This window comes from Aethalodelphis obliquidens, unplaced genomic scaffold (genome assembly GCF_003676395.1).
Source record: "Aethalodelphis obliquidens isolate GAN/ISIS:26980383/991018 unplaced genomic scaffold, ASM367639v1 scaffold13, whole genome shotgun sequence".
In the NCBI taxonomy this organism is placed as follows: domain Eukaryota; kingdom Metazoa; phylum Chordata; class Mammalia; order Artiodactyla; family Delphinidae; genus Aethalodelphis; species Aethalodelphis obliquidens.
This window is the reverse complement of record NW_020837957.1, coordinates 25,713,968-25,732,916: the sequence shown is the minus strand read 5'-3', so window position 1 is coordinate 25,732,916 and position 18,949 is coordinate 25,713,968. Positions and strand designations below refer to the sequence as shown.

The 18,949-nt window shown below is 41.8% G+C and overlaps 1 protein-coding gene across 6 annotated transcripts in view; it reads right to left on the bottom strand.

The window, feature by feature from the left end:
• LRRC8D (leucine rich repeat containing 8 VRAC subunit D) overlaps positions 1-18,949 on the bottom strand; it is a 115,107-nt gene that overhangs the window by 78,307 nt on the left and 17,851 nt on the right. For 3 of the 6 annotated variants that reach the window (XM_027114281.1, XM_027114284.1, XM_027114282.1), the window contains exon 2: positions 15,584-15,726. The exons of the other annotated variants lie outside the window; for them this stretch is intronic. The gene's annotated coding sequence lies outside the window, so the exon portion shown is untranslated. The remainder of the gene's footprint in view (positions 1-15,583; positions 15,727-18,949) is intronic. 6 annotated transcript variants of the gene reach the window in all.

The window sequence follows — 18,949 nt, the reverse complement described above, 5'->3', positions numbered from 1 at the left end:
TCTCTCCCATTGCCAGGTGCAGCCCAGTGGCAGAGACCTGGACACGGTCACCTGACGGCTGTCCTAGTCTCACATTGTCAATACTCACTGGCGTTGGAGCTGTTATCAGGGCTCATGAATGATAAACGACAGGAATCTAACTACTCTTATTCTTTTGTCCATTCATTTTTGTCCAATGACGTACAAGTCTCACAGAAGTCCTAAGAGTTACAAGAGACTTAGGGGACATGAAGAGTAACTTCCTCCAGTGAAAGATGAGGAAACTGAGGCTCAGAGAGATTAGCTGACTTCCCTAAACCCATTCTCTGTTACTGGAAGAACTAAGACTAGAACACAGGTCCCTAAGTTCAATTTTTGTTCCCTCTATCTTATTTCCCTCCACACCCTGCCCCGGACCCAACATCCTGAAGCTTCCTTAAATCACCATCTAAACTTAACATTTCAGGCAAGGGCTGTGTGTTTTAGTTTAAAAGGTCATTCATGGGCAGAGCTGGAACTCCCGGCTCGGGGTCTCTTCCCTCCACTGTCACGGAACTGCCCCAGAGCCCGAGGGGAGGGCGGCCGCACTGAGGCTGCCGGCTCTGGAGGGGCCCCGGCAGCTGAAGCCGTGACAGTCGTGCGGACGGTGGGTTGGAATCATTGTACCGGAGAAAGGGAAATCTCTCCCAGCAGCCTCAGAAGCAGCGGATTAAAGCTCCACAATCAACCTGATGTACCCTGCATCTGTGGAATACATGAATAGACAATGAATCATTCCAAATTGAGGAGGTGGATTTTGAGAGCAAGACTTATGATTTTTTCCCCTTTTCCTCTTTTTGTGAGTGTGTATGTGTATGCTTCTGTGTGAGATTTTGTCTGTATAGCTTTGCTTCCACCATTTGCCACAGGATTCTATCTGTCCTGTATTTTTTTGCTTTGTTAAAAGAAATTTTTTTCTTAATAATTTTTATTTTAATAACTTTATTTTATCTTCTCTCTTTGTCTTTCCTTCCTTCCTTCCTACCTTCCTTTCTTCCTTTCTTTCTCCTTTTTCTACCTTTTATTCTGAGCTGTGTGGATGGAAGGCTCTTGGTGATCCAGCCAGGAGTCAGTGCTGTGCCTCTGAGGTGGGAGAGCCAACTTCAGGACACTGGTCCACAAGAGACCTCCCAGCTCCACATAACACCAAACAACAAAAATCTCCCAGAGATCTCCCTCTCAAAACCAGCACCCAGCTTCACTCAACGACCAGGAAGCTACAGTGCTGGACACCCTATGCCAAACAACTAGCAAGACAGGAACACAACCGCACCCATTAGCAGAGAGGCTGCCTAAAGTCATAATAAGGCCACAGACACCCCAAAACACACCACCAGACGTGGACCTGCCCACCAGAAAGACAAGATCCAGCCTCACCACCAGAACACAGGCACTAGTCCCCTCCACCAGAAAGCCTACACAACACACTGAAACAACTTTAGCCACTGGGGACAGACACCAAAAACAACGGGAACTACGAACCTGCAGCCTGCGAAAGGAGACCCCAAACACAGGAAATTAAACAAAGTGAGAAAACAGAGAAATATGCAGCAGATGAAGGAGCAAGGTAAAAACCCACCAGACCAAACAAATAAAGAGGAAATAGGCAGTCTACCTGAAAAACAATTCAGAATAATGGTAGTAAAGATGATCCAAAATCTTGGAAATAGAATAGACAAAATGCAAGAAACATTTAACAAGGACCTAGAAGAACTAAAGATGAAACAAGCAATGATGAACAACACAATAAATGAAATTAAAAATACTCTAGAAGGGATCAATAGCAGAATAACTGAGGCAGAAGAACGGATAAGTGACCTGGAAGATAAAATAGTGGAAATAACTACTGCAGAGCAGAATAAAGAAAAAAGAATGAAAAGAAATGAGGACAGTCTCAGAGACCTCTGGGACAACATTAAACACACCAACATTCGAATTATAGGAGTTCCAGAAGAAGAAGAGAAAAAGAAAGGGACTGAGAAAATATTTGAAGAGATTATAGTTGAAAACTTCCCTAATATGGGAAAGGAAATAGTTAATCAAGTCCAGGAAGCACAGAGAGTCCCATACAGGATAAATCGAAGGAGAAATACACCAAGACACATATTAATCAAACTGTCAAAAATTAAATACAAAGAAAACATACTAAAAGCATTAAGGGAAAAACAGCAAATAACACACAAGGGAATCCCCATAAGGTTACCAGCTGATCTTTCAGCAGAAACTCTGCAAGCCAGAAGGGAGTGGCAGGACATATTAAAGTGATGAAGGAGAAAAACTTGCAACCAAAATTACTCTACCCAGCAAGGATCTCATTCAGATTTGATGGAGAAATTAAAACCATTACAGACAAGCAAAAGCTGAGAGAGTACAGCACCACCAAACCAGCTTTACAACAAATGCTAAAGGAACTTCTCTAGGCAAGAAACACAAGAGAAGGAAAAGACCTACAATAACAAACCCAAAACAATTAAAAAAATGGGAATAGGAATATACATATCGATAATTACCTTAAATGTAAATGGATTAAATGCTCCCACCAAAAGACACAGATTGGCTGAATGCATACAAAAACAAGACCCATATATATGCTGTCTACAAGAGACCCACTTCAGACCTAGAGACACATAAAAACTGAAAGTAAGGGGATGGAAAAAGATATTCCATGCAAATGGAAATCAGAAGAAAGCTGGAGTAGCAATTCTCATATCAGACAAAACAGACTTTAAAATAAAGACTATTACAAGAGACAAAGAAGGACACTACATAATGATCAACGGATCAATCCAAGAAGAAAATATAACAATTGTAAATATTTATGTACCCAACATAGAAGAACCTCAATACATAAGGCAAACACTAACAGCCATAAAAGGGGAAATCAACAGTAACACATTCACAGTAGGGGACTTTAACCCCCGACTTTCACCAATGGACAGATCATCCAAAATGAAGATAAATAAGGAAACAGAAGCTTTAAATGATACATTAAACAAGATGGACTTGATATTTATAGGACATTCCATCCAAAAACAACAGAATACACATTTTTCTCAAGTGCTCATGGAACATTCTCCAGGATAGATCATATCTTGGGTCACAAATCAAGCCTTGGTAAATTTAAGAAAATTGAAATTGTATCAAGTATCTTTTCCGACCACAAGGCTATGAGACTAGACATCAATTACAGGAAAAGATCTGTAAAATACAAACACATGGAGGCTAAACAATACACTAGTTAATAACGAAGTGATCACTGAAGAAATCAAAGAGGAAATTAAAAAATACCTAGAAACAAATGACAATGGAGACACGATGACCCAAAACCTATGGGATGCAGCAAAAGCAGTTCTAAGAGGGAAGTTTATAGCAATACAATCCTACCTTAAGAAACAGGAAACATCTTGAATAAACAACCTAACCTTGCACCTAAAGCAATTAGAGAAAGAAGAACAAAAAAACCCCAAAGTTAGCAGAAGGAAATAAATCATAAAAATCAGAAAAAATAAATGAAAAAGAAATGAAGGAAACAATAGCAACGATCAATAAAACTAAAAACTGGTTCTTTGAGAAGATAAACAAAATTGATAAACCATTAGCCAGACTCATCAAGAAAAAAAGGGAGAAGACTCAAATCAACAGAATAGAAATGAAAAAGGAGAAGTAACAACTGACACTGCAGAAATACAAAAGATCATGAGAGATTACTACAAGCAACTCTATGCCAATAAAATGGACAACCTGGAAAAAATGGACAAATTCTTAGAAATGCACAACCTGCCAAGACTGAATCAGGAAGAAATAGAAAATATGAACAGACCGATCACAAGCACTGAAATTGAAACTGTGATTAAAAATCTTCCAACAAACAAAAGCCCAGGACCAGATGGCTTCACAGGAGAATTCTATCAAACATTTAGAGAAGAGCGAACACCTATCCTTCTCAAACTCTTCCAAAATATAGTAGAGGGAGGAACACTCCCAAAATCATTCTACGAGGCCACCATCACCCTGATATCAAAACCAGACAAGGATGTCACAAAGAAAGAAAACTACAGCCCAATATCACTGATGAACATAGATATAAAAATCCTCAACAAAATACTAGCAAACAGAATCCAACAGCACATTAAGAGGATCATACACCATGATCAAGTGGGGTTTATTCCAGGAATGCAAGGATTCTTCAATATACGCAAATCAATCAATGTGATACAACATATTAACAAACTGAAGGAGAAGAACCATATGGTTACCTCAATAGATGCAGAGAAAGCTTTCGACAAAATTCAACACCCATTTATGATAAAAACCCTGCAGAAAGTAGGCATAGAGGGAACTTTCCTCAACATAATAAATGCCATATGTGACAAACCCACAGCCAACATCATCCTCAATGGTGAAAAACTGAAAGCATTTCCACTAAGATCAGGAAAAAGACAAGGTTGCCCACTCTCACCACTCTTATTCAACATAGTTTTGGAAGTTTTAGCCACCACAGCAATTAGAGAAGAAAAGGAAATAAAAGGAATCCAAATCGGAAAACAAGAAGTAAAGCTGTCACTGTTTGCAGATGACATGATACTATACATAGAGAATCCTAAAGATGCTACCAGAAAACTACTAGAGCTAATCAATGAATTGGGTAAAGTAGCAGGATACAAAATTAATGCACAGACATCTCTGGCATTCCTATACACTAATGATGAAAAATCTCAAAGTGAAATCGAGAAAACACTCCCATTTACCATTGCAACAAAAAGAATAAAATATCTAGGAATAAACCTACCTAAGGAGACAAAAGACCTGTATGCAGAAAATTATAAGACACTGATGAAAGAAATTAAAGACGATACAAATAGATGGAGAGATATACCATGTTCTTGGATTGGAAGAATCAACATTGTGAAAATGACTCTACTACCCACAGCAATCTACAGATTCAATGCAATCCCTATGAAACTACAACTGGCATTTTTCACAGAACTAGAACAAAAACTTTCACAATTTGTATGGAAACACAAAAGACCCCGAATAGCCAAAGCAATCTTGAGAACGAAAAACGGAGCTGGAGGAATCAGGCTCCCTGACCTCAGACTATACTACAAAGCTACAGTAATCAAGACAGTATGGTACTGGCACAAAAACAGAAAGATAGATCAATGGAACAGGATAGAAAGCCCAGAGATAAACACACACATATGGTCACCTTATCTTTGATAAAGGAGGCAGGAATGTACAGTGGAGAAAGGACAGCCTCTTCAATAAGTGGTGCTGGGAAAACTGGACAGCTACATGTAGAAGTATGAGATTAGATCACTCCCTAACACCATACACAAAAATAAACTCAAAATGGATTAAAGACCTAAATGTAAGGCCAGAAACTATCAAACTCTTAGAGGAAAACATATGCAGAACACTCTATGACATAAATCACAGCAAGATCTTCTTTGACCCACCTCCTAGAGAAATGGAAATAAAAATAAACAAATGGGACCTAATGAAACTTAAAAACTTTTGCACAGCAAAGGAAACCATAAACAAGACCAAAAGACAACCCTCAGAATGGGAGAAAAATTTGCAAATGAAGCAACTGACAAAGGATTAATTTCCAAAATTTATAGGCAGCTCATGCAGCTCAATAACAAAAAACCAAACAACCCAATCCAAAAAGGGGCAGAAGACCTAAATAGACATTTCTCCAAAGAAGATATACAGTCTGCCAACAAACACATGAAAGAATGCTCAACATCATTAATCATTAGAGAAATGCAAATTAAAACTACAATGAGATATCATCTCACACCAGTGAGAATGGCCATCATCAAAAGATCTAGAAACAACAAATGGTGGAGAGGGTGTGGAGAAAAGGGAACACTCTTGCACTGCTGGTGGGAATGTGAATTGGTACAGCCACTATGGAGAACAGTATGGAGGTTCCTTAAAAAACTACAAATTGAACTACCATATGACCCAGCAATCCCACTACTGGGCATATACCCTGAGAAAACCATAATTCAAAAAGAGTCATGTACCGAAATGTTCATTGCAGCTCTATTTACAATAGCCTGGAGATGGAAACAACCTAAGTGACCATCATCGGATGAATGGATAAAGAAGATGTGGCACATATATACAATGGAATATTAGTCAGCCATAAAAAGAAATGAAACTGAGCTATTTGTAATGAGGTGGATGGACCTAGAGTCTGTCATAGAGAGTGAAGTAAGTCAGAAAAAGAAAGACAAATACCGTATGCTAACACATATATATGGAATTTAAGGGGAAAAAAATGTCCTGAAGAACGTAGGGGTAAGACAGGAATAAAGACACAGACCTACCAGAAAATGGACTTGAGGATATGGGGAGGGGGAAGGGTAAGCTGTAACAAAGGGAGAGAGTGGCATGGACATATATACACTACCAAACTAAAATAGATAGCTAGTGGGAAGCAGCCGCATAGCACAGGGAGATCAGCTCGGTGCTTTGTGACCACCTAGAGGGGTGGGATAGCGAGGGTGGGAGGGAGGGAGTCGCAAGAGGGAAGAGATGTGGGAACATATGTATATGTATAACTGATTCACTTTGTTATAAAGCAGAAACTAACACACCATCGTAAAGCAATTATACTCCAATAAAGATGTAAAAAAAAAAAAAAAAAAAGGTCATTCATGGTATTCATCTTCCTCTATCAACCAGAAAAACATACAAACAAAAAAAACACCACCACCAGCATCTAATCCTCACTGACAAAAGCCCAGCTGGGCCCTCAACGATACAGGACTATTACTTGTCCTAAATCAGTGAGCTCCTTTACCCAAGTTAACTGTGAACTCACTTTCGACTGTCTTCTCAAGGTCCCCTCGCTCTCAGCAGAATTCATTTGCTCCTACCTCATGGAGAAAACCCAAGCCATCAGGAAGGAACCTTCTCAACTTCCTCGCAGCCTCCACTTGCGTACTCATCCACAGTCGCAAGTGTCCTTCCCTCCTGCTCTCCTGTCTCAAAGGAATGAACGTCCCTATTCCCTCCCGAGACAAGCCTGCACTCCAGACCCTGGCCACCCTATCTTTTCTGGAACCTTACTCCCTTAGTTATTCTCTCTTCTGCCTTCAGTCACTTCCCCTCCACTACTCTCAACTAAAATATAAGCTCTAGTTACCATGATACACAAAAAATATTCCTCCATGGACAAATGTGTACACACACACACACACACACACACACACACACACACACACACACACTCCACTCAGTGCCCCTGCTTCTCAACTCCTATTCTATTCATCCATGACAACCTAGATTTAGACTTCAGAACACTCTACCAACTAAATACCTAATCACCAAATTCATCTCCCATTTTTAATCTTTACCTGAACTTCCTGTGGCCTTGGACACACCTGACAGTTTTCCCTATGTAACACCTGGGCGATTTGGCAAGTTGCTTACCTGAGCTTTAGATAGTTTATCTGTAAAGGACAATAACAATAATTATTTCAGGGGGTATTGTAAAAATTCTCTGACATAATATACGGAAACAACACCCAAAACCCTGGTGCCTAATATTATCATCTGTATTTGTGGATTTCCCTGGTCCTCTTTCTCTCTCCCCTTCTTCTGTCTGTTGTCGTCGGTCCTTGGGCCATCCCTGAGAATTTCAACTATCTGCATGGCTGGAACCACCAGTTCCAGTCCCTCCACAATACACGTCTCTAACCCTGACTTCTTTCCTGGGGTCTGGGTCTCTCAAGATCAGCTGAGTGCCCACAGGCACCCCAACTTTACTTCAAACTGAACTCACTATTGTCTCTCCAAACTTGCTCCTCTGCTGTTTTCCATCCCGATGAATGACACCCTCAGACAGTGAATCTTCCCAACGAGAAACATCAAGAGTCACCTTTCTTCTTCTTCCCTCTTACTCCCCTCCCACTTTCCACCAAATCAGCAAACAATTCTTTCTCCTAAGTGATTCTCAAATCCATCCTCTCCTCTCCTTTCCTGCCATCATCACCTTAGGTCTGGTCCTCATTATGTCTACCTCGATTATTTCAACAGCCACTGGGCTTCTCCCTGCTTTCTTTTCACATACCTTAAGACAGTGACTTAAGCATTTATTTCACCTTTGATGATTCCGCAATGCTGCCAGGAAAAAGTCGACACTTCCAGAAATAGCAATGTACGACCCTAGACAAGACTGGATCAAGAATCTGAACCAAGATGCACCTCCTGCTCTCCTCGCTTCTGCACCACGACCCCTCTGCTCCAGTCCCACATACTTGGTGCTCCTTACCGGGCTCTGAACCTGGGCTGTTTCTTCTTCCTTTTTTTTTTTTCCTGTTCAGCCTGATAAATAATCCTACCCCTCCAATATTTAGCACTAAAACCACCTCCAGCATGAATTCTTTCCTCACAAACAAGAAAGAACAAAGCACTCCCTCCTTTGTGCCCCACTCTCTATTATTATTTATTACAAGGTATTGCTGTAAAGTGTTCCACATTCTAAGTTCCAGTTAATGATTTGTGTGTCTATCTTCTAAGGTCAGGCACTGTGTCATACTCACATTGTATCTTCAGAATTTAGCACAATGACTGGTGTACAGCAGATAGGAGGAGGAGAGATAAGGGAACTAAGATTTAATAGTTTGGAACTCAGCAAATGTCTGTTGAATGAATGAAGTAGTATAGCTGTCAATTACATTAGAATAATTGAAGAAGAGAGGAGCTCGTAAGACACGTGGACCTGACAGCTGGTGAGATGATCACAGAGGAACCTGAATGAGAAATGGAAAATGTCCACACTGATGAAGTCGTCTCCTGAAGATGTGAGGTCGGTCAGGTCAGAGGCTGGGGCTGTTGTCATTAAATGCAGGTGAATATCTCCTATTTAAAGCACAATAGGAGAACAATTCCAACAGCCCAAGGACATTGGTCTTATAAGCAGGTTTTGGACTCTAGAACATTCTACATTATCATTTTATCAGACTTTATGCAAGCTTAGTACCTTTCAGTAGTCCCTCTACTATATCCATAAAGCACCTTAAGAACGGCAGACAAAAAAGACATGTAAATGCCTGCTTATCAAATAAAGCAACCTAGCATCTGGTGTGACATACAATGGAGACTGGAGAGAGAACGATACCCCCCGAGCTGGGAACAGAGTGAAGCAAAGTAAAACTTGGAGAAAACCCGAGCTGAAACTGGCAGTGTTTTCCCAATAAAAAACATCTATAATTAACAGGCTTTCAAGAGTATTCGGCCATATATTACGGCATCACACCTCATAAAACATTCATTCAAAAGCCATATCAGGAATGCATATCCCAGCTCTATGAGCACGCGCAGATCACTGAAGAAGAGAGGACTTTGAAGTGAAACACCCACTGCCCTACATAGATGACCAAGCATGAAAGGGAGCCGTGATAGCTAAAAAAAAGAAATAATAATAAAATCGAGAAGAAAGTGTAATGTCAGGAATGTTAGGGTTACGTTAAATTATGCTACTAAATAAATAATATTCCTGAAGGAGTAAACACATTTCTCGAAAATACATTTGCAGATGTAAAGGGCTAGCACATACAAATAAGGGCAAGACAGCCACCCAAAATAATCTCAAATAGTTTTGAACTTTTAAATTTATATCAGTCATGATAATAAGATCAAGTCATGTAAGTGTACGGGTAAGATAAGGCATATTTCAAAGCCCTAGTAACTTAAAAAAGTGAATCAACGACCCAGGAACACACAAATAAGCCATCTGAACAAAACAGAGATCTCAGAAGGAGATCTGCATAAATGTACACTTACATGCTAGAGGTGGCACCAAAAATCTGTGGAGAAAGAGCGGATTATTTGGTAAATAGTGTTGAAGAAACTGGCTCACAAGATGAACAGTTTTTAAAAAATAAAAATGAATTTACACCTCGTATCTTAAACTTCGAATCGTTTGAAAACCCAAGAGTAAACCTATAAAGCTAAGAAAGTGAAGAGAGACGGTAATATGAGCCTAGAATAGGGAAGTGTTTCTTAAATGACTCAAAATGCACAGACCACAATAATGTTAAAAACTGGTGGGTTCAACTACATTAAAATTAAAGATTTTGTTGTTGTTGTTACTGAAAGGCACCACACACAAACTTAACAGACAAGTGACATACTGGGAGAAAGTATCCACCATATCCACAGCTAACAAGGCATTAACTTCTACAATATACAAGGAACTCCACATGAATTCTTTCAAGGAACTTTTTACAAGAAAAGGGGAAGAGACCCAATTCACAGAAACGGGAAATTAAGTACGTGAAGAGACGCTCAACCTCACTTATAAATCAAAACAAGGCAAAATTCAACCATGAGCCCCAACGAACATCTAATGGATAGCATACAAACATCTAATGGATAGCAAAAATCAGGAAATTTGTTAATAAGAAAAGAAACCATCGTGTAGAATTGGTGGAGATATAAAACTGACAACAATCTGTGCAGTTCCTCGTAAAATCAGTATGCTATGTCCTAAGATCCAGCAATATTGCTTGTGGACGATACTGCCTCAAGAAACTCTTACCAGCAGATTCAATACACTCATGACTCTAAGTATACGTTCCTTGGCGGGGAAAAGAGCCTACATACTGCATGGAAGCCAAAAATACTTATAAAAATGTTGACCCTTTCATGTCCCTATTCCTAAAGTCGGCATGTTCTGTATGATTTTAACTGAACCTCTGCTGAAAAGGTAGGTAAGACTAAACAAAATGTTCTCGTTTCTCTTCACAGGCGAGGTTAAGGACCGAGAAAGAAGCAGATGTGATGACAGAAATGTTTGAGCCTGGGGACTGACAAACCTGGATCCGAGGCCAGGCCTCAGCTTGTCCATGTGACCTGGATAAACTACAATCTCCACTTGCCTCAGTTTCTTTACCTATACAAGAGGGATATTACCCACACTGCACAACACCAGGAAGATTACAGATAACCCATATAAAGCATTCAATAAATAGAAAGTGATTTTTTTTTTTTTTTAACCAGAAAAAAGAGCATCATGCACTAACCCTAACAGATTTTGGTGCCCTGCCTAATCTGCCTTCAACAGAACACCAAAACCTCAGCAATGGGCATGGAAATCAGAGAGACAGATTCAATATGAACCTATATGCTAGCTTTTTCCACTACAGAACAGGGCAAATAATCTCTCTCCTTCTATACACTTATTGAAAACTGTAAAAGTTAAGATTGGGAAGGCTCTTTTAGCTTCTGCGAAATGAATATAAGGCTGCAGATGGTGGCAGTTATGACAGTGGTGACCCTGGGACTGGTGTCGGGGTCTTGACTCGACAAACTCGACAAATCATAATAAGCAAGCACCGTAGGCAGAATGTCGGGAGAATGCTCTTAGAAGAACTCCAGTTATCCGTGACTGAGTAACTACAGGACCTCAAAGCTGACCATGAAAACAATTAACCCAGAAACAAGATCAGATCCAAAGTCAGGACTTTGCACATTACCTATTTAATGTACAACGAAGACGAAAAATTCCACTTGGGAATCTTTATAACCTGACGGCTAACATAACGTACATCACCATTTCTGCATCTGCAGCCTGGAGCAGTTGTTTTACTTCAGTCCTGAGTCCCAACCTGTGGACTTCAGGATCCTGGCAGAAGTCGGTAGACTGAACCCCATCCCACTCATACATGTACTACTATTTTACAAATACGGGAAGATGCTGTGGTGATTCTTTATAATATATATCCAGTTAAGTAATATTAAAGAGTGACTTTGTCACTAAATATTACCAATCATCAGAAATGAGAAGTAAAACTCTGAACAAGTCAAAATCTTTGAAATCCTTTAGTAGTAGAGTTTCCTGATTTTTGTAAGGGTTGAGAGCCACTGCTTTAAAGTTCACAATTTCCAACTGAAGAGAGTTTTTATTTTATAATAGACATGAAGGAAAAGAGAGAGGGTTGTGAAAAAATGAAAATCCTAATGCACATTTATCTCCATTCCTAGTCCTCTCTTGGCCATAAACTTCTCCTTGGCATTTCACATCAAAGCCAGCTACCCTTTCATTCTTAGTTCACAACCACTGCAACTGTTTAAAACAGACAGAAGTGGCAGTGCATTGTGTATTAAGAAAATATGCATATATCATTCCATTCCTTACTTATAAAAGAAAAGATCACTCAGGGGCTTCCCTGGTGGCGCAGTGGTTGAGAGTCCGCCTGCCAATGCAGGGGACACGGGTTCGTGTCCCAGGTCCGGGAGGATCCCACGTGCCGCGGAGCAGCTGGGCCCGTGAGCCATGGCCGCTGGGCCTGCGCGTCCGGGGCCTGTGCTCCGCAACAGGAGAGGCCACAACAGTGAGAGGCCCGCGTACCGCAAAAAAAAAAAAAAAAAAAAAAAAATCACTCAGTTTATCTCCCTTTCCTCCCCCCTCCCTCTCCCCCACCTTCTCCCCCTTCTCCTGATGCTTTGACACAATTCTACAAAGGGGAAGTTATAGATCACTACAGATACTTCAATGGTTGAAGACAAAATAAATATTTTATCCAGCATATCCCACTGAAAATATACTCTAAATTTTAATTTATATTCTTCTCGGTGTAACATAAAAATCCTAGCTAAAGAGAGCCTCAACATGAAATGTTGCAAAAATAAGAAAAATAAACTTATTTCCATCTGGGGAGTATTACAAAACTATTTAATATATAAAGTGTATATGGATTTGCCCATGTCTTTTATAATATAAGCTTTTCAGTAAGTTATCCTGAACTGGGGTGAGGAAGTTGGGGGGCTATGTACAGTGGTCATACAGTATGTAGGGTAGTGGAGTATGAAGAGAGCTATATACATCATTTATTAATTTTTTAATTTATTATTTCTTTTCTGGGATGTAAACTATGTCCTAGGGGTAAACCAGAAATGTTGTTTTTTACTCTAAGAAGTTAAAATATGCTAATATGACCTTTCAAAAAGATACTGTTCACTAAGACCTGACATAAAATATGTGTAAATTAAAATATGCCATTAGAATGTTGGCAGCAGAAAACAAATCACAACGATGCAAACACAGCTAAATCTAGTAACTAACACAGAGGAAGTGTAAATTTCAAACATGGAAACAACAACAATAAAACCCCCTAAGAGCTCTGGGTAGAGAGGAATGGGAAAAGATCTGGAGATTTAGGTGAAGTTAATCTCCAGTCAGTGTTTATCAGCTCTCTGTTAGAAAAGCAAAAGACCATCTGAATCAGCGTTGCCATCTCTTCCTTAAGCGGCCACTTTCCAGATTACAAGAGAGCCAAGCACTATAAAGCAGAAGACTCTTGTTCAAGTCCCAGCACGTCCATTTACTAGTATGACCACTGACAAGTCACATTTTATCAGCCTCAGTTTCCTCGCTCCATCAAATAGAATAAATGAATCCTATTTCAGACTGTTAAACAGAGTAATAAATTACACAGGAGATATAGAAAATGCGCAATGAGGATCTAAAGGCCATTTATTATGATTCCTGGGTTATTATTTAATTAGTATCAAATTCCACTAGGGTGGGAATAAATCCTGTTCCTAAATAGGGGACAAGTTTGGGAGGTCACAAAGGCTGTTCTATTTTATCTTGAAACAGAATGACAGATGTTGAGGAAAGTCCTCAGGTGAATTGATGAATCAGAGGGCCAGGAGTATACCTGGGTATAAAAATAGAGGCAAAATACTATGGTTGTACAGGTCTTTCAAGAGTCTCTCTTAATGACTTGTTTTCACTTTTAATCTCATGATGTATTTGGCAAGAAGAGGCATAAACACAAGCTTCTCACAATTAAATTCAAACTTAAGAAGTCCACATCTATCTAGAAAAAGATAAAATTAATTGCTCAGCGCTCATAGTGTATCTTGGCTACTTAATGCTAACACAATGATGCCAACTACTGATAATATCACAATGCTCAAAGCACCTGCATTTTAAAAGAGATTAAAGTTCTGAAGGCTACTGGAATAATGGGATCTTATAATTTAAATTACCTCCATGCTGCTAATAAGAAAAAGAAAGGGAGGGAGGGGAAAGTACAAATGTACCAGGCTGAGTAACTACAAAAGATTTTCCTCTCAAAGCAAAATTAATTATGTAGTAAATAATATTTCACTACAAAAAACATCAGCATTAAAGTGGTATAGTCGGCATAGGACATCACAAATTTAAATTCTACAACCAACCCTGCTTCCCGAGAAAGCTTGACCACCCAATAAGGTGAAGGGGCTAAGTGCACATAGTACTGTGATTTTGCACTTTCCCTCCCTGCTACAGAAAGAGGCTCTTCTTTGCAGAATCTCACTTTCCTCCCCTCTAGTCATTTGTATGGATCCCTTCTTCCAAAAGAAAGAGACAGAAGATACTACTGGCTTTAACTTCATTCAAACATTTAAATTGAGGCTACAATCTTCCCATCAAACTGCCTCTCACCTCTTCTCAACCATCACACCTCCTTTAGTGTCCCTCCACAAGACTGGAGTTCAACCAGGTAGACAAATAAAGGTGGGGAAACAAGACCGGGCTTTCACTGGGGGAAAAGTCCGTCTGATTTAGTCCACAGAGGAGCTGCCAGGGAAATGAAGAAGCAAAAACTCTGCGCATAAAACCAACCTTTCCTCTAGCATTTTGTTCTCCACCTATGCACTTCTGAGATGGAGTAAGACAAGCAATGTGAAACTGTAACCTACCCAGTGAATTTGAGAAAAGTCGTTCTCAATTTTACTCTGATGAAAAATGGCATTTAATGAATAAAGATGTCAGGCTTCTACCTTTAAAAGTACCTCTGTCTCAGCAAGAGAGGCTGGCTAAGAATCCCCAACTGGAATTAACAAGCCAGACATCAGACTAAACATCTCAGAACTAGCTGCCCCTCATTCCCGGTCACTACCTTTCCAGTGTGTGTCTGCATCACGAACTCCCTCAGTTCCTGACAGCCTGGCTCTTCCAAAATGGAAAGCAAAGAGCCTGGACTCCTCTGTTTCACCGGCTGAAGAGCTGGTGAGATTTCTTAGCCGGGACACCAAGCCTCTTGCTCCCCTTTCCACCTTACAAATCACCCTCAACTCATCCTCTTTCTCCCCCAGGTCCCCACCCCTCCCACTCACATTACTCTTAATAACACCCAAGCCACCCATTTCTGTAGATAACCCCTGGCCTGGAGAACAAAGTGAAGAACAAAGAGCCGCTGCTTCAGGCGGCAGGAGGAGGAGAGGCGAGGGTGGAGAGGGCAGCTGAGGACTGGGAAGCCTCCCGGGCACAAGCAGCCCAGCCTGGAAAGCTCCTGCCTAAGGTGGGTGAGGAAGCGGGGCAGGTCCCGTGGGCGCCGCGTGCTGCCACGCGCCTTATCGCCGGGGTCCAACACACCCGGGTAGCAAAGCCACGGAGTTTGGAGAGATCCTCCTGGACAGAAAGCAGCCAGGGGGGCGCAACCTAGAAAAGGCACGGCGAGTGAGGCTGCAGCGCGGGAGCTGCAGATCCGCTGAGTGACTGAGTGACAGCCCAGCGCCCGGCCCGCGGGCTCGCAACCCAGCCCCGCACCTGGACCAGGCGGCCACCCTGCTCCCTCAGGGCGCTCTCCTCTCCGGGGACTGGCTTCCGGCGGGCTCCGCGAGCTGGAACCGGCGCGACTTCACTCTTCCATCCTGGGACCCGGCGGCACGTTACAGACAGCCCTGCACTTCCTGTTTGAAACACAGGGGAGAGAAAGACCGAGAGAGATCCGAGTGCCGGCCAAGCGGAGGGAGGGACGCAGGCCGGCGAGGAGGGCGGACGAGGGGGCTGCGGGTTGCATAACCACCGCCGCCCGCCTCGCACGGTCCGCGGCACCCAGCGCTCTCCCGGAGGGCGACCCGCCACCCCGGCGGCCCGCGAGGTGGCTGCCCGCGGCCCGGCCTCCCCCTGCAGGCGGCCTCGCCTGCGGCGCACTGGCAGCCCTTCCGTTTCCAGCCCCCGCCTGGGTTTCCCCCTCCCCGCGCGGACCTAAGTCAACTACAAGCTGTCCGCCTGCCTCAGTGTTCCTCCTTTCCTCTCCTCTCCGCCCCCGGAAAAAAAAAAAAAAATCGGCCGGAGGGGAAGGTATAAAGACAAGCTGAGCCTTTCCAGGCGAGAGGAAGCTGGATTTACGCAGAATTTTAAACTTAGCCACATCCCAGTATATCCACTACAGCTCAGCTGCCGAAAGAGCTTCTGGATGGGAAATTACTTCTCTTGCGCCTGGCTGACTCAAAAGGGGGAGCGTTCATGCAGCAGCCACGAACTGCCAAAAAAAATAAAAAAGTATTCCGGGCTCCTAGGCTGTCTACTGGGATCCTTACCGGCACAGAGCCCTAATATTTACATAAACCAATTCCACACAAAAGATCATCATATAGTGCACTCTTCCAGAAAACAATTAAGTATTTCTCTGGGCGTATGAATCACAGAGCAGTTCCAAAGTTCTGCGTTTGTCCATTTTGTCACCCTCTGACTTGGGTGAACTTTGGGGTAGTGTTTAAAAGATAGTAAACAGGTGGTTTAAGAATCTGCCATAGGCAGTGTACCAGCTCCAGGAGTCCGCTTATGCGTTCAGTGCCCCGTTTCTGGGCTTCCAGGTGTGGACAGATTCACTGGTACCCTGCGTGCCCTTGCACACGAATCTATCAGGTTGCAAGGCACCTACAGCACAGTCTCTGATAAACAGCTCCTTTTATCATCAAGGTGATAGCTTAAATAAAAGTTACTCCTGTTTCAAAACTCAACATGGAGAACAGAATATAAAGGATGATTATTCTACATAAAAACTTAAATTTTGACTGAAAGAAAGAAACTGATGGACATTAAGCTCCTGCTAAGCGTTAGCATCTCATTTTAATCTCCCTTTAGTCTTAATATTTCCCAACAGATCTGCAAAAGTCCTATTCTCATATTCCCAATTGAGGAAGCAGGGTCAGAGAAGTTAAGTAACTGTCCTGATGTCTTAGCTAGAAAGTGGTCAAATGGAGAATTGAATAAGAGTTCTTTCCTAAGTGTAAAATCTGGGCCATTTCCTCTAAGCTCTGCTTATTCTCAAAACAATAGTGAATTCTCAGAGAAAAATCAAGCCCATCGACCATCTGTGATCCATTCCTTCATCTCCAAATGAGCCTGCAATTCCATGCTATCACTCTGTTGAACTAGCTAGGCTCCTTACCCACCTGAATAATATGTACCTTGATTACTTGAGCAGAGGACACCGTGCTCTTTCCCATTATCTACCACTGGCTCTGTCCGCCTTTTCAGAATTACTCGGTGGCAAAAGTTCAAAAGGTTCTAGGATAGCCACTCATATGCCAAGGTACAAAGTCTATCCAGTTCAGAACCTAATCTGCTGACTAATGTTTGTTCCCTGAATTCTCTTCCAACTGGGCCCTTTTAAGAGGAAGGCAAACAAACAAACAAAAACCACACCACACAAAACAAAACATGCATGGACTCCACTCTTAGTGAAACTTGAAATTCTCTCACTTTCCATCTCCTTCTGCTTTGGCACTTAGTTCACACTCACCTGTCAATAGCATGCTGCCACGAGTCTCCTGACAAGCCAAGAAACAGAGCATGTATTAAGAGGTGATTAAGAAGCTTGGCAATGAGACCCCAGACACTTGAGCGGAGAGTGAGGGAGAAAGTGAGTGCTTTTGTCTTGTCTGCTGATGAGCTATGTCTCACTCGCCCTTCCCCACCACCTCACTCAGCAGCACAGACTCTGGAGCTGTAGGGCACGCAGGTGAAGGGCAAGGACAGTTCAAGTGTGCCGGTAGGGGCTGGGCATGGGGCAGATGCACTCCCGTCCTTCAGGTTCCCACAGTGGCATGCGGGCTTATTACTAAAAACCTCCTGAGGGATCTTAGCATGCTTTTAGGGTCCAGGTCTGCCTCTGCTGCCATCATTTGCCTTCTCTCAGTCCCTTGCTTACCCTGGACCTGTCCACTCTTCATTTCTTTTCACCAACCTAATGCTTCTTCCCAAAGCACTGCCATTGCTTTCCCACAAAGTACCTGGTGGGAGGGAGGGAGGAAGGAGGGCACTGAACTCAAAACTTCTCTCAATTCTCTCATTAAAAAAAAAAAGTCAATAATTACCATGTTTTGGATACAATTCTATTTTAAAATACCTTTTGGTATCCCTGCCTTCATTTCTGTTACTCATAAATCCAAGAGCCTAAACCTCTAAAGAAAAATGAAATTCTTGAGACAAAGCAAAGGAAACATGCTTAAATTAAGCTGCCTGGATCCCAAAGTTCATAGTTTGGATAATACAACATCCTAAGATTGCATCCATTCCTGACAAGTATATAACCTAACAATCACAAGACCAAAGCATCATATCGTACTTTCTCACAGCTCAGCTATTCTCCTGCCCCTTCTGTATTTCATGGAAAGTGTTTCTTCCTTGCCACCGTTAGGCAGAAAAAAATATTAAAATAACAACCTCATAAAAAGAGAAAAAAATGCTCCCAGGTAGGCACAAATGACTCCACAAAAAATAAAACTGATTTTGGAAGAATACTGGAGGTTAATTTTGCAAGTCTCCACTCCCTAAGTACCACAGTCCGTGGACCAAGACAGCAAAGTGTGAAAGCCATTTTAGAGGCTCCAAATTAAGTGACAAAAGATAGCTTTCCTGAGGACTAATGGGTGTGGAGAAAGAGATGATAAACTCATATCCCAAAACGATGCTCCTTATCTTTCTTCATCTTAAAAGAGAAAGACCTTACTTTGGTGATTAAAAATGTCTGCCACACGATTTCTCTGTGTGAGGAATCTTGGCCATTATTACAGCTGGATTTTCTGCAAACAAAAAAAGAAAAATGACAACAAGCCATCTGGTTACCTAAGAGACTGTCTCTCTGTAATAGCAGCCTTCACAGCGGCATCCCTGTCTCTGTCT